Below are 14,926 nucleotides of genomic sequence, written 5' to 3'. Positions count from 1 at the left end.
TTGTGCCTCTGCCTTCCAGAGCATTGGAATTGCCACTGCGGATGAAATCCTAGGACTTTCAGTCTAATACTTTCTGAGGGAAGTACTCAGGGGACTTTTTAGTGCCAGGCCATTGAGTCAGACCTCAAAGGCTGAGGGTGGGCTTGGGAAAGGTAGGATGAGTCACTGTACCTGTCTCTGACTTTCATCTTCGATTAGGAGCTGAGTGGCCCTGTTGTACATAACAGGATTCTCTTTCTGTTATGATGATGGGGTTTCTGAAGTAATTGTTGGTTTCCCTTTTTTAAACATCTGCCTCTACCATTTTCCAGTCACCCTGTACCTGGAGAAATATACATCATAAATGTTTTTCACGTTAAATGTTCTCTTCCAGTGGGTTTGCCTGTATTCTATAGGCTTCTCACCCCCCACATTTCTCTGGACAGTTAGTGCTGATAAGGATTTTATGGGGCTTCTCTCTCTCTTTATCTCTCTCTCTGGTGTTTTCTTTCATTCTTCTTGGCCCAGTGTTGAGTTTCTTTGGTCTCCAGAAACCTTCCATGCATCATCTTTAGAGATGAATTTATCTTTTGTACTTCTCAAAGCTTTTGTGTTTAGTAGCTCATTTTGCATATATGTTGGTGCTTTCTCAGACCTTTTGTTATTTTATTCTCCTCTTTTCAAAGATGTGTTAGAATTTGCTGGGCTGATACACTAACGTTCACTTGGTAAATTGCTAAGTTGCACTTTCTTGAGGCTAGGTTTGTGATGTTGTGCCCATTATGATGGCTGTTTCTACCCTATGTCCGTTGCACTTGGAGTGCTTCTTGTAGCCATTGAGCTTGTGCTGGGATGAAAGAATGGACTTTTTACTGTTGTGAGCACAGTGGCTCATGAGCTTCAAAAACTCTGTCTTTTACATCAGAGCATCTCATATAGTTGTGCAGGTTGCTTCCTGCTCAAGCATGCCGGCCCAAGGGCCCAAATGGGGGCTGTCTGCCAGCCTGTGCTTCCCTTGCCAAGCCTTGCATCCGGTGCAAGGCTGCATCCCCAAGGGAGGACCCTTTTCCTAATACACACGAGGGTGTCATGTGGGCCGGCAGCCTGTCTGCTTTAACTTAGCGAGGCATCTTTAGGGGAGAAGCTGGAAGAAGAGGTTGTGGTGTTTCTTGTGGGGAGCAAAGATCTGCTTACTTGCCTGGAATCTTGAAGTCTCCCAAGATGAAGGAAGTCATTAGGGACCAAAACAAATTGTTTAAAAGTTGGTAAAGAACCACTTGGCCTGTGCTAGCATTTTTCATGCCCAGGATGATTTTTATGTTCCATTGGTTATTTGGTATACTCAGTGGGGGACTTGCAGTAAGAGCTACAGATCCGATTTCAGCCTGTGTAGCCCCTTGGTCACCCTTGCCTGCTGAGTCCTACTCTCCTTAGAGAATTGCTGCCCCCTGAGCTTGTCCCCAGGGGCCTTCAACCCCCTGGCTTTCCATTTTCCACCTACTTTGATCAATGCCTGGAGCAGCCCCACTTGGATTCAGGGCTGCATTTTCTAGATGTCAACAATGTAGTGACTTGGCAGGCTTTGCCTCACTGTAGTTGCATCTGAGAGCTGCACGTACCTTAGGTTTTTCATTTTTTTCCTCATGTCAACCATAAATATCCTTCCTCTGACTAGTATGCTGAAGGGATAGTACGCTTCCATTTAGCGGACATTTCTTGATGTTGCCCTTTGTTCTGAATCTGTGACTTGGACCTTATCTATATTGAACTGAATTTGTTATCTATTCGCCTGGACACCTGTTCTAACGTGGCCTGAGGCTTTCTGTATTCATCCTTGTATTAGTGCGCTAGGGCTCCCTAACAAAATACCACAGACTGTGTGGATTAAACAACAGAAGTTTATTTCTCACAGTTCTGGAGGCTGGAAGTCTAAGGTCAAGATGCCAGCACGGTTGGTTTCTGGTGAGAACTCTCTTTGGCTTGCAGATGGCTGCCTTCTCCCTGTGTCCTCACATGGCCTTTTCTCTGTGTGTGCATTTGTGGTGTCTCTTCCTTTTCGTATAAGGACATCAGTCCTATTGGATTAGGATCTCACCTGTATGACCTCATTTAATTTTAATTAAAAGCCTCATCTCCAAATACAGTCACAATGGGGTTAGGATTTCAACATATGAACTTTGAATGGACACAATGCACTCTATAACAACCCACACTTGCTAGACTTCCTCATTTAAACATATCCAGTAGATATTAAAATAACAACATTTCAGAGATACATTTTTTGTCCATTTGGGCTCATGCAGCCAAGTTAAAGACTTCATTTCCACCCTCAGAAAAACACTCCATTTAGCAATAATTACACTTTGGATCTTGCCCTTTAGATGGAGTCCTAATTGTTATTTCCAAAAATCTAAGCCTCATTTTTGGAAGCTGCTCCCCTATGTTAAATATAGCGAAATGCTTCCAGACAATCACATTTTGTTAAAATTAAACTGTTGTTTTCTGGACTCTATTTGTCCCATAAGCTTCATTCTCTAAGGGCTTGGCAGGCTGGGGCCCCCAGCCTGTGCTTGCAGTAATCATGTTGACTTTTAATCAAGAGCTTTATTTTGGCAGGTTCTCTTTTTTGTTCATTTGAAAAATACTTCCTGATGGTTCAGAGTTTAAATTCAGCAGACTTAAAGAAGTGCTGGATCATGAAGAGGAATTTTTCTTGGGAAAAAACAGCTATCCTTGGGGCTTCCCTGGTGGTGCAGTGGTTGAGAGTCCGCCTGCCGATGCAGGGGACGCGGGTTTGTGCCCCGGGTCTGGGAAGATCCCACATGCCGCGGAGCGGCTGGGCCCGTGAGCCATTGGCCGCTGAGCCTGCGCGTCCGGAGCCTGTGCTCCGCAACGGGAGAGGCTACAACAGTGAGAGGCCCACATACCGCAAAAAAAACAAAAAAACAAAAAAAAACAGCTATCCTTGTATATAGTATTAATGGGCAATTTTGGTAATGATGGTAATGAGGGGGAGGATTTGATTATCCACCTGGACCTTTAAAAATTTAGGGAGCATCAGGACTTATTTCACATCTACCATGCAGTATTGAAGAGATTCAACAATTTGATTTTTTTTCTGGGAAGAAAAGTGATTTCCATGAGAAGAGGGTTTTTTTTTTTTTTGAGACCGTTTTGTAATGCAGGTGCATCATAAATGTGCACATTCTTTGGGGATTAATCATGAAATGTTTCAGGTTCGTTACAAGGAAGCTCATTAGTCTAGTGAAATGAGGGCCACTTTCTTGGTCATGAATTTTCTGTTTGCACTATTCGATCAGTTGCTTGCTGGGCTAGGTGGTATCTATGGGTGCCACCGGTGGATGTAAGACACAGGAAGGGAGAAGGAAAACACCCGAGGCTTATATAGTAAAGTCTGATCCTTTCTGTGCTGGAAACATTTGGTAAATAGTTAAATCTACTGCATATGCTTGAAATGAATAACTGAATGAATAACTGAATGAATTTCATTAATTCAGGTTGGACTATTTCCCAAATAACCCAAATTAGTGATAGGCAAAGACAGTGCTATGTGTTCATCAAGCCCCTGTTCCTTTTCCTCCTGAGCGCATGGCTGAAATTGTACTTCTCACTCTTCCCTGTTGTTGGGTAGGGCCATGGGGTTGAATTCTAGCCAATGGAGTTTGGTGGGAATAACATATGACACCTCAAAACCTGGCTTCTGAAATCCTCTTGCATGATCCTCCACATTTTGTCTCCTCCCTTGTCCAGTGATTGGATTCAGAAGATGCAGTGGAAAAGCTCAGGGATAGTAGAGCCATAGATGGAAGCATGCTGGGTCCCTGAAACACTGCATGGCAAGAGTCCCCCATCAACTCACATGAAACTGTGATGTGGTTTGAACAAGACATAAATCTTTATTATGTTTTAAACCACTGAAATTTGATTTTGGCGTCATGTCACAGTAGCTTGTATCAATTACAATAGAGTTTCATCTTGGTTTTGTTTCTCAGTATTATTATGCTGAAAAATATTTGACCTGAAAGCAATGAACGCTGCAACCAAATGTACCTATGCCAGTTTCTGCCCTATTAAGTCCATATTTTTTTTTGTTGTTGTTCTACTTATTCCTAGTAGAACCACAGGGATGTGCTAACTTAGAGGCCTATTGAGTCCTTGTCAGAAATCTTGTGAAGTTACATGCACATTAAAACAACACATAAACACACAATCTTTTAGAGAGGTGAAGAGTGCCAGGTATTTATTCTGCTTCTGAGATGTGTTTAGGAGTCTGCCTTCCCTAGACATAAGCTAGCAAATGAGATCATCTACCTTTGCTGGCTACCACCATCTGACCAGGGGAAGGCAGACACCATTCAGGCACATGTTCTTAATTGTGAAAATCCCACAAAAGAGATGTATTTGCAGAGACAAAGCACATGCGTTCCATGTGTGACGACTGTCTAATTTATTTTAGGTCTGAAGTGAATGCTTACTTTTTGTGACTGCATTAAGGGACTGCTTGCCCCTTAGGATTGTTTCGTGAGAAAAGGATTAAATGTCATTGAAAGAAACCCAAGAAAAAGCAATGACCAAAGGCCATAAAGAGTGAGTTTATAAATTTTTTGTCCCTCTCCTCACTTTGAGAGGTAGTCATTTCATAACCTAGATTCCTCTAGAGCTGTGTAGCACAATATGGCAGCTGCTAGTCATATGTGACTATTTAAATTTAATTAAAAATTAATTAAAATTAAGTGAAATTAACAATTTATTTCCCCAGTCACATTAGCCACATTTCAAGTGTGCAATGTCCACATGTGGCTAGTGGCACAGACTGGACAACACAGATATACAATGTTTCCATCAATCCTGAAAGTTCTATTAGACAGTACTCGTATAGAGAGCTTGCTTCGATATTTTCATCCTTTCATGATGCAACCACATTTCCAGATTGTCTTACTTCTCAAATATTTAAAAGCACTATTAAAAACAAGACAACAGGCCCAAAATGGAGTCATTTATGCTAAGCCCGATGTCACCAAACTGAGACTTACTTACAGTTTTGCCTTTCCCAGAAATGGAATATTAAACCACTCAATCAGGAATCAGCAGCGTTAGTTAGGTAATCTGCCTGATAACCCCCTGCTATCCCTAAAGGAAGTAGCCTTGCAAGAACCAATCTGCTCTTTTTGCCCAGTGCAACCTCCCTGTTCCTGCTCCCTTCTGTCTATAAAATCTCTTGACTTTTATAGCTCTTTGAAGCTCCTTTCTGTCTGCTAGATGGGATGCTGCCTGATTCATGAATTGCTGAATAAAGCCAATAACATGTTAAAACTTAGTTGAATTTTGCTTTTTTAACAGCACTATGGTGTTTTTTAAAAGCACATGAGATGTTTTTAAGATTGTTGTAATATAAATTTTGGAAAAGGTTCTGGAACAAGTCACAAAAGGATGATTTCTGAGTACTTATAAAAGGAAGTTGTGACAATTAGGCGCTATCAAGGGTTCATCAGTTAAGTTATGACAGATTCATTTCATTTTCCTCTGTGACTGGCATAACAATATAAGCTTCATAAAAGAAGAAATTTTTAAAATCTATTTTCTTCATTGCTGAGTTCTCAATATTTCGGTGCTTACAGCATAGAAAGTATTCGATAAATATCTGTTGAACCACTATCAGAGAAATAGGTGGAGGCAGTTACATGCTGTCTTTGAAGCAGTGGTTGTTGGATAATAAGACAGTTGGCTGAGTTGCTAACTAGTTAAATAACCATGAGAAGCAGCTAATGAAAAGAGCTTGTGAGTTGTAATCAGATTGAGAGCTACCTTCAGTTCTTGGCTTTTTCCCTTAACCTGTGTGATCCCAGGTAGTGATTTCCCTTCTCTGAATAACTGTTTTTTCATCTTTAGATTGGGCATAATAATGTCTACATCGTGAGGTTGTTGTGGGTGTCAGCTATGGTGATATGAAAGGCTAGCATGAGCATAGCATGGAAGGAGGTCTCTAGTAGAATTTTATAGGGAGAGTCTTCACTCTGACCTAGCCAATGTTTGTATCTCTGACATCAATAAGCATATAGTGATTGGATTTGTGGATGACCTAAGCTGGAGTAAAAATCAGAATTCAGAGGGACCTTAATAGACTGAAAAGATAGGCTAAATCTAATCCTTTAAGGTTCATAAGGAGAAATATGATGATTTACACTTGATTTAAAGAAACATTGCAATGGTAGCAGACAGACAACATGTGGCTTAACCTCCGTGTGCAAACAAACTTGGGGACTTAAAAACAGTTAGTGTCCCATGCACCATGTGCTGTGGCTGCCAGAAGTTAGTTTTAGCAAAGGAATAAGGCACCCAGAGTTACATATTGGAACTCCTGGGAAGTTAAAAATGCTGATGACTGGGCCATTGCCAGGGTTTCTGATTTAATTGGTGTGGGACACAGCTTTAGCGCTGGGAGTTTTAACGTCACCTTCCCCACCCCTAGGCGCTTCTAACGTGCAACCAAGTTTGAGAAATACGGAACTAGCTGAGGGAGGTCCTGCCTAGTTCTGTTTACTCCATATTTACACAGTCTGTAAATGTTACTTGCATGGAAGAATGCCTGATGGTGGTTCAGAATGCCCTGCTCAAGCTTGGAGTGTCTTCGGGGAAGATGTCAGGACAGTGAGTGGACCGGCCATTCTAATATTCTGAGGGGAAGTTTGAAGGAACAAAGCCCTTTGTCTTGGAGAACAGTTGGAAGAGGTAACAAACAGGCTTGGACATTGCTTGCTTGGTCTGTCGTAGGAAGCTAGATTCAGTTCCTCTCTCCGGCATTTCAGAGGGTAGAGAGGGATCCACTGAGTGCAAGCTTCAGGAGATAGATGGGGAAGTGCTTTGCTGACAGTAGTGCTTTCTGGAGGTGGCAGGGTTGCCGGACTCTGGAAATTTACAGAGACCTCACAGATTTTGTGGTGAATTTAAAGGGATTTAAACAGGCTCGGTGATGGGTTCAACTACTGGCAAGTTTTCTTTCATCCGTGACTCACCACCTGCTCTCTCACTTTCATCTCCTGCCTCAGGCATACCGGTCACATGCTGTTCTTTGAACCCCACTCGCTCCACCCCCAGCACTTTCTCCATCTCAGGATCTCTGCAGTTGCTGTTTCTTCCTCTTGAAGTACTTTTCCTCCAGATATCTGGATAGCTCCGGATATCTGCACAATTTACCCTCACCTCCAGGATTTTGCTCAAATTACAGCCTCTCCTTCTACTCCTTATATCCCTTTCTTTTTCATTTTCCTTTATCAGCATCTGAAGTCACGCAGACATAGACACACACACACAGAGGTGTATATCTCTGTATGTATTCTTTAATAGACTGTAAGCCTCACATGGTCCAGGACTTTTGTCTGAAGTGTGCACTGATGTATCCCCCATGCCAGAAAAATGCTGGGCTTTCACAGGTGCTCAAGAAACATTTGTTGTTGCATAAATCTCCAGGATCATTGAGCTCTATGGACTTGCACCAACTGTATCTTGCATTTTCTGTTCTGGCCTGGATGAACTTCCTGGAAGGAGGCCACCTAATTTATATCTTTGAAGGATAAATTTAGTAATATATGGGTAGAATGACCACTTTCAAACTGTTTCTCTTTTTTTCTTTTCCTCCCTCACATCAGATGGGAACAGCATTTCTAAGGACAAAACCTTATTACTGATTAGCAGTTTTCAGGCAACCATTGAATGAAATCCAATGTGGAAAGGAAATATGAAACTTTACTGCAGTGTAATTTGTTTCTTCTGAACCACTTTGGGCCCAGTAAGGGTCAGTAATGCACAGGAAAGCTAGGTTTAATTCCTTTGATGTGTAAAAATTAGTGCTTTGTCATCAAGTACAGATGCAGGAGGACAAATCACCGGCACATTACGTTGTTCCTGCTACATAAATTACAGATCTTGTTAGGAAAAAAGTATTAGCATCATCCCTTGTTATTTTAAAAATGCCAACTCTGATAAACAGTCAGCCTTGGGCATGTATTAAAATGCTTGAATTGTCCTAAAATAAATTCAGCCTTTTAAGATAACACCTCATTTTAATTTCATACACGATTAAATCTATCAATTCAGAAGTCTTTTAACATATAAGTTTTGAAATCATAATAGTACTCTTTAACTCCCTGTGGAAAAACTTAAAGCTCTCTCTGCTTCTTTAATAACTTTCCTTTATTGACTGAGAATTCTAAGAAATCCTCAGTTACTTTGTTTTGTGTTTTTGTGTGTTTTGCTCAAGGAGAAGAGGAAATTAAATTGTGATCCTAAATCCCTTTCATTTTTTTGAAGGAGATTTTGCTTTTAATCATAGTACAGAAGGAGGTTGAAAAAGCTTTGTGAATCAAATATTTTATCTCTCTCATGATGAGATAGTCTAAATTATTGTCTTATATCCAGCAAAATCTTTATTCCTACATCCAGTGGAACTTTTGAATTTTTCATTCTTAGCAGAAATAGTGCCTCCTCCCTGCCTTTCAGGGTGACTGCTTCTCAGCTGTTTTGTAACTTGAAGGCCTTTTCTTGCAAACATAAATCTGAGGAGACGGAAGCTCAGGGCAGGTTCTCACTGCCTGGCCTGGCCCAGGAGGCTGTCTTCAGACAGAGCCGCAGTACCGCCTTTCCAGAAGGAGGCATCCTCCTGTCCAGTTCAGAGACCTTGGAGGCTTGAATAGCCATACCTCTGTCCTCTTCAAAATCTCCTTTGAGAGGAAACTCTGTCAATAAATATTTATTGTTATTGAGAACTTCTGCATGTCAGACTTTGTGCTTGGGGCTGGAGGTACAGTGGTGAGGAAAACCGTATGTTCTATAAAATGCTCGACCTAAAGAATTAATGCAACATGTGCATATTACCTCTTTGAGATAAAGAAAAACTGGAAAAATTTTCACTTGCTGCAGAAAAAAGTTATATATATAATATATTCATACATATCAGTATTTATCAAATATTTATTTTTTTTTTCTTTCCTCACTTCTTCCTCTTCCCCCCCTTTTATTCCTTCCTCCTTTTCTCCTCTTTCCTCTCTCCCTCCCTCTCACTCTTCCCTCCCTCCATCCATTCATGCTTCTTGATTCTTATTACCTAAGTACTCTATTGCAGATATAAGAATTAAAAGTGAAGGCTTTAGAATCAGAAAGACCTATAGTTGAATTCTAGCTCTGCCACTTCATAGTAATATTGTTGCATTTGTCATCACTACTACTATTGTCGTTGTTGTTATTATTTTTAGTACAGATAACAATTACTTTTGCTACTTGTATTTGTCTCTTACCATATCAGGCACCAAGGGATTTGCATGCATTTTGTATTTAATCCTTTCAACAATCCTATGATGAAGATAATACTATTGTCCCTATTATATAGCTAAGGAAACTATGCCTTGAGATTTTGTATAATGTTTCCCAAGGTCACATGGTAATTAAGGAATTGAGCCTAGCTTTGTGATTTGAACTGAGACTTGGTTCCTCCTTTGTAAAACAAAGGTACTAATTCCTGCTGTGGAAGCTGCTTGGGGTGATTCAATGAGATGAATGATTTCACATTTGCAGTTTGGTTCCTGGCACAGGATAACATGATAATTGCTCACAAGGCATATGGCTGATCCTGCTCTGCCTTCAGCTGTCTGTCTTTTTTTCTTCTTTTTTTTTCTTTTGCGGTACGCGGACCTCTCACTGTTGTGGCCTCTCCCGTTGCGGAGCACAGGCTCCGGACACGCAGGCTCAGCGGCCATGGCTCATGGGCCCAGCCGCTCCTCGGCATGTGGGATCTTCCTGGACCGGGGCACGAACCCGCGTCCTCTGCATCGGCAGGCGGACTCTCAACCACTGCGCCACCAGGGAAGCCCCAGCTGTCTGTTTTTAAGACTGAAAAATCTGCTTCCTTTCTTCTGTCTCCCTAGCTATTTCCTAGCCCCTTACTTAAGTTTGGGACTTTGTTCTTGTCATCATCCTAGAAAACCCAGTGAAGGCTGGAGTACTGAGAACTCACGAAATGTTTTTGAGGTCCCATGTGACCCTGTGACAAATGCAGAACGGCCACAAATGCAAATTTCTGCGCTCGAGGATGTGAGACCTCTGCTGGTACTTTCTCCTAGCCTGTCTCTGTAGCCAAGCAGGTGCTGGGGGCTAAGTGGGTCTTCTAGGGCAGCCTTCCCCTGTGCACAGAAATAAGCCCTCCCTAGAGGTGTCACGTGGGGCTTTTCCTGGTGACAAGGGCCCTGAAGAGTGAAAGGGAGATTGGGCTTTGGCTCTATGTTGCTAAGTGTGTGTTGTGAGTGGCCTGAGGCAGCTGTAGGGTTGGATATGGCAAACATGTCATATGACATGTATGAAATGTCATTATTTGATAGTGTGCAGTTTTCTGTCTGTAACTGAATAAAATTCCATGGTAGAAGTGACATATTTGACACATAGACTTTGCTTCCTCTAACTCAGTTATAGTTCTTGTGTTAAGCAAGCTGGTGTTGGAGAATTGGATCTCTAGAGACCCATGGAGTGGTTCTAGATCTTTCTCTGTTTTCCTGAGATGTAGCCTGTCCCAGACCTGAGTCATTTCTGTGACTCATCGTGGTTGTTACGGAGAAGTTACTTATCAGTGAATGAAGAAGAGGCTTATTACTGCTATTTGTAAACATGATTTTGCTTGAAAATCTATAATGGCAAACTCTACTAGAGTAGAAACATTTTTCCCAATTAATTTCTTTTTGCTATAATTTTCTCTTAACTTTTTGAAGGTTCCCTGGTTCACATTTCAAAGAGCTCACTTAATAATCTGGTAAATTTCATCACAAGTATGAGGATAGGGTAAAACTTCTCAACTTTTTGCCCTGGAACTTCATAGTATGATTATAGGTAATTTCTTAAAGGCCTGTCTATACTAATTTTGTATTTTGGGGCAGACATTAGAGACAGAAAAAATTAGGTGTTGAGAGTATGCATATTACACAAGTTAATTCCCATTGTTTACAGTTGTTCTTTAAATACATGCGTTTTACACAGACTAAAAGTATTTCAGCAATTTGGTTCATTTTTAAACTATCTCATATCTTCATGCATGATTAATTGAGTCATTCATTCCATTTAGTTAATACTTGAGTGTCTACTATATGCCAGGTAATGGGGCTACTCAGGCCTTCACAGGTCTTGTAATCTACTGACAGGTATGAACAAGTAATCAGATCATTGTAACTTAGGGGGAAGCACTATGGGAGCACATAGTAGAAGGTGGCCTAACTCTGACATGGGGGGAGGTGGCAAGGACCTCCTCCTGGAAGAAGTAAGATATAAGCCAGGTCCTGAAGGGGCAGTGAAAGGTAACCTGGTGAAGCTGTTGTGGTGGGAGAGGGGGTTTGGACCAAGGAAGTAGCTCATGCAGATGCCTGGAGCTGGGAGCATGCCATGGTGTTATTGGGGTCTTCCTCTTCTCAGAGATATTTACAAGAGCAAGAACTTCAAATTGTGCCTGATCGGGACATTTACAGTTTCAAAAATATTGCAGAAGCCTGGTGAACACCATCCCAGTCTTGATAGGTGCGTGGTCTGATATGTCCAAAGATAGCACTTGTCACCCAGGTTATCCCCTGCCCTTAGGGCACAAACCTGAGCTTTTAGCAGTTTATTCTCACCTGGTGGCCAGGATGGCTTTGGATTGGTTAGTGCAGACTGGTGCACCTGGAATAGGGATCCTCCTGGGGATGAGGTGGGAAGCCCTTGTAAACTGAAGATTGCAGGACTGCTTCTGTTGGGAAGAGAGAATGATTGGTGTGAGATGTAAGTATCAGGAAACTCTTTGCATTCCGGAACCCCTAATGAAGATGAGTTGTAGAGGCACATGGATCAGAGTCATGAAGTGTAATTTGATTAATTTCCCGAGAAACCAACTCAACGTTTTGCGGTGCAAAGAGTGCTGCAATTGGGAAAAGTCCAAAAGGTCTCGGTTCTAGTTCCAACTATGTGCCCTGTAACAAAGCTATTATTGTTTTGTGCCATCACCGTAATGTGGACTTGGCTGTACAAGGGCCTAAAATACCGTAGGACCAACTGTGGCTCTCACCAGGCTGTAACCGTTGCTGGGCTTCTCCCCATATACTCCTTGGAATATATTTTGTCATATGTTGTTCAGATCATCTTTCATCCATCATTCCGAGTCCTAGTCTCTTGACTAAGTGATCAGCAACGAGGACCTGTTACCCTACTTTTGCTTGCCCTCCCTCTTTCCTTTCATTTCATGTGCTCAGCAATTCAAAACAAAAGAGGAAAACAGTAAGATATGCATTTCTTGTCAGACTTGAATGTAATCCTTGGAATAGGCTTGTATCTGCTTGTTTCTTATAGCATATGATAGATTTCTCACGTAATTTAAGTGTACAGGTTATTGGTATAGAATTATTAAGATAAAAATACTTTGACTCAAGGAATATCTCTGCCGTTTCACACTCCATGCAATTTTGTTACCCAGCTCTTGGCGCGTGAGCTTTGTGTTGAAAGAATGAACTTGCGTTTTTGACTCTGTAATGTGAGTGATGAATAGGGGAATGATTGGTCTGTTGCTGGGTGGCCACCCTCTTGAAGAAGAGAATTCTGAAATTCTCTTTTCATCTCTGTTTTTTTTTTTTTTTTCTTTCCATTTTTGGCCTCATTGAAAGCTCTAAGTGTTAAAAATTAAACATTTGAAATGTGGTTTTGGAAGTATCCAGGCTAGAGCTTACAAAAATCCATGTTACTGGGCTTCCCTGGTGGCGCAGTGGTTGAGAGTCCACCTGCCGATGCAGGGGACAGAGGTTCATGCCCCGGTCCGGGAGGATCCCACATGCCACGGAGCGGCTGGGCCCGTGAGCCTTGGCTGCTGGGCCTGCGCGTCCGGAGCCTGTGCTCCGCAGCGGGAGAGGCCACAACAGTGAGAGGCATTGTCCAGTACAGTTAAGAACCTGTTCAGTGGTGTTTTCTACAATATTTCAACATTTTTCTGTTGTACTGACTCTACTAATTCACCTTTCCGTTCTGCTTATTGATGCCAGGATGATCCCCCTCACCACCACCACCCTCAAAAAAACACTTAATTATGTAGACTTTCTGGCTAAAACCTCCTAGCTTTAGGAATTCTTTCTTTCCTTTTTTTTTTAAACATCTTTATTGGAGTATAATGGCTTTAACAATGGTGTGCTAGTTTCTGCTGTATAACAAAGTGAATCAGCTATATGTATACATATATTCCCATATCCCCTCCCTCTTGCATCTCCCTCCCACCCTCCCTATCCCACCCCTCCAGGCGGTCAGAAAGCACCAAGCTGATCTCCCTGTGCTATGCGGCTGCTTCCCACTAGCTGTCTATTTTACATTTGGTAGTGTATATATGTCCATGGCACTCTCTCACTTCGTCCCAGCTTTCCCTTCCCCTTCCCTGTGTCCTCAAGTCCATTCTCTATGTCTGCATCTTTATTCCTGTCCTGCCCCTAGGTTCTTCAGAACTTTTTTTTTTATATTAGCTTTAGGAATTCTTAAACCTGGGTCTACAAATTGCAGTCAAGAAATTGGTGAACTCTCTGAGTACGTATGCAAAATTTTATGAGTAGAGGATCCAGAGTTTTGGTCTAAGTCTCAAAGGCATCCTTGACCCACTCTCGAATATCCTAACTCTTTCATCAGAAACACACCTATCCAACTTTACATGTGACCTCCAGCCATCATGTGATGCTCCCCTCACATTGACCTGTTCAACATTTCCTGACCCCTCTGTTCATCCATACATTCCTGCCTTTGACACTGATGATCATTCTGCTTGCGATGCCTTTTCTTCATCCTTGGCTTTGTCTGGTGAACCTTCTATTTTACCTTCAAGATTTTATTCCAGGGCCACCTTCTCTGGAGAGATTTTATTGCCTTTGTCAGGAACAAAATGCTATTCTCTCATTTTTTTGCCTCCCTTATAATACTTATCACATTTCCCCCCCTCAGTTTGAGGACAAGAAATGTATTCTGTTCAGCTGTGTGGACCCAGCCTAGAGGATGGTGCTGGCCCAAAGTAAATGCTCATTAAACATTTGTTTAACAAATAGGCAGATGGTCGGTTGGAAGGTCCTTCTTTACTTAGATAGAGCTGAGACTGTCTTACAGAGCCATAGTGCTGGAATCAACATTGCCTTCTTGCAATGTTTATGTAAGCTGGACATCAAGTTTTCTGTCCTCTGGATGAGGTATCTTGGTCTCCTGTGTTAAATAATAGTATATTGATTCTCTGTTCAACACAAACAGGTTATAATTGATTCCTCTAAGTTTTATGAAACAAGAGATTTCTGGTGCTGGAGATTGATTTTGGTGCTTATTAGCTTCTCAGTAAATCTCCAAGGGGACAAAGGGCCTAGATAGATAGAAAGATTTCCCCTAAATCAGCCTGATAAAAAGTTCTGCATGACAGGATAGCCTTTGTCTTGTATTAAAGTGCACTGTTTTCTCACCAGGTGACTTTGGAGGGTGTGTGAATCCCTTATGAAAAGGGAGATCTGGTCTGGAGTTGTGGTCCCTGGAGATTTAGTTGATATTGTGGGCGTCTGATGATAGCAGAGAATGCAGGAGGGTCAGCTTAGTTTATTTCAGACTGCATGGGTGGCAACCTGGCATTATAGGACAGCTAGCTACCTAAGCAGATGGCTGCTTCCTGACTTGTGGATCAAGAACAGGGGTTGAACAGCAGCCAATGCAGTGATTCTTGTGATGCTCTTCTGAAGCCCTCTTTTATTTTTGTCTGCTGAGAAACTGAGCACCTACCTGCTTAACTATGAGACAAAGCCTTCCTTATTTCGTATATTCGATATAATCAAAATCCACTATTCCCAAAGACTTTAAAGAGCCTCTAAATTTCCTGAAATGAGATTTAATCTGATATTGAATTTCATGCCTTCTGTCCAAAGAA

The 14,926-nt window shown here is 41.8% G+C and overlaps 1 protein-coding gene across 4 annotated transcripts in view; it reads left to right on the top strand.

The window, feature by feature from the left end:
- ST6GALNAC3 (ST6 N-acetylgalactosaminide alpha-2,6-sialyltransferase 3) overlaps nt 1-14,926 on the top strand; it is a 570,510-nt gene that overhangs the window by 129,608 nt on the left and 425,976 nt on the right. The window contains exon 1 of one of the 4 annotated variants that reach the window (XM_029227565.1): nt 6,606-6,729. The exons of the other annotated variants lie outside the window; for them this stretch is intronic. The gene's annotated coding sequence lies outside the window, so the exon portion shown is untranslated. Of the gene's footprint in view, nt 1-6,605; nt 6,730-14,926 lie in introns of those variants that run through there. 4 annotated transcript variants of the gene reach the window in all.

Source organism: Monodon monoceros, unplaced genomic scaffold (genome assembly GCF_005190385.1).
Source record: "Monodon monoceros isolate NGI ecotype Baffin Bay Population unplaced genomic scaffold, NGI_Narwhal_1 Super_Scaffold_18, whole genome shotgun sequence".
In the NCBI taxonomy this organism is placed as follows: Eukaryota; Metazoa; Chordata; class Mammalia; order Artiodactyla; family Monodontidae; genus Monodon; species Monodon monoceros.
The sequence above is the reverse complement of the archived record's forward strand: the minus strand, read 5'-3'. Positions and strand labels throughout refer to the sequence as shown.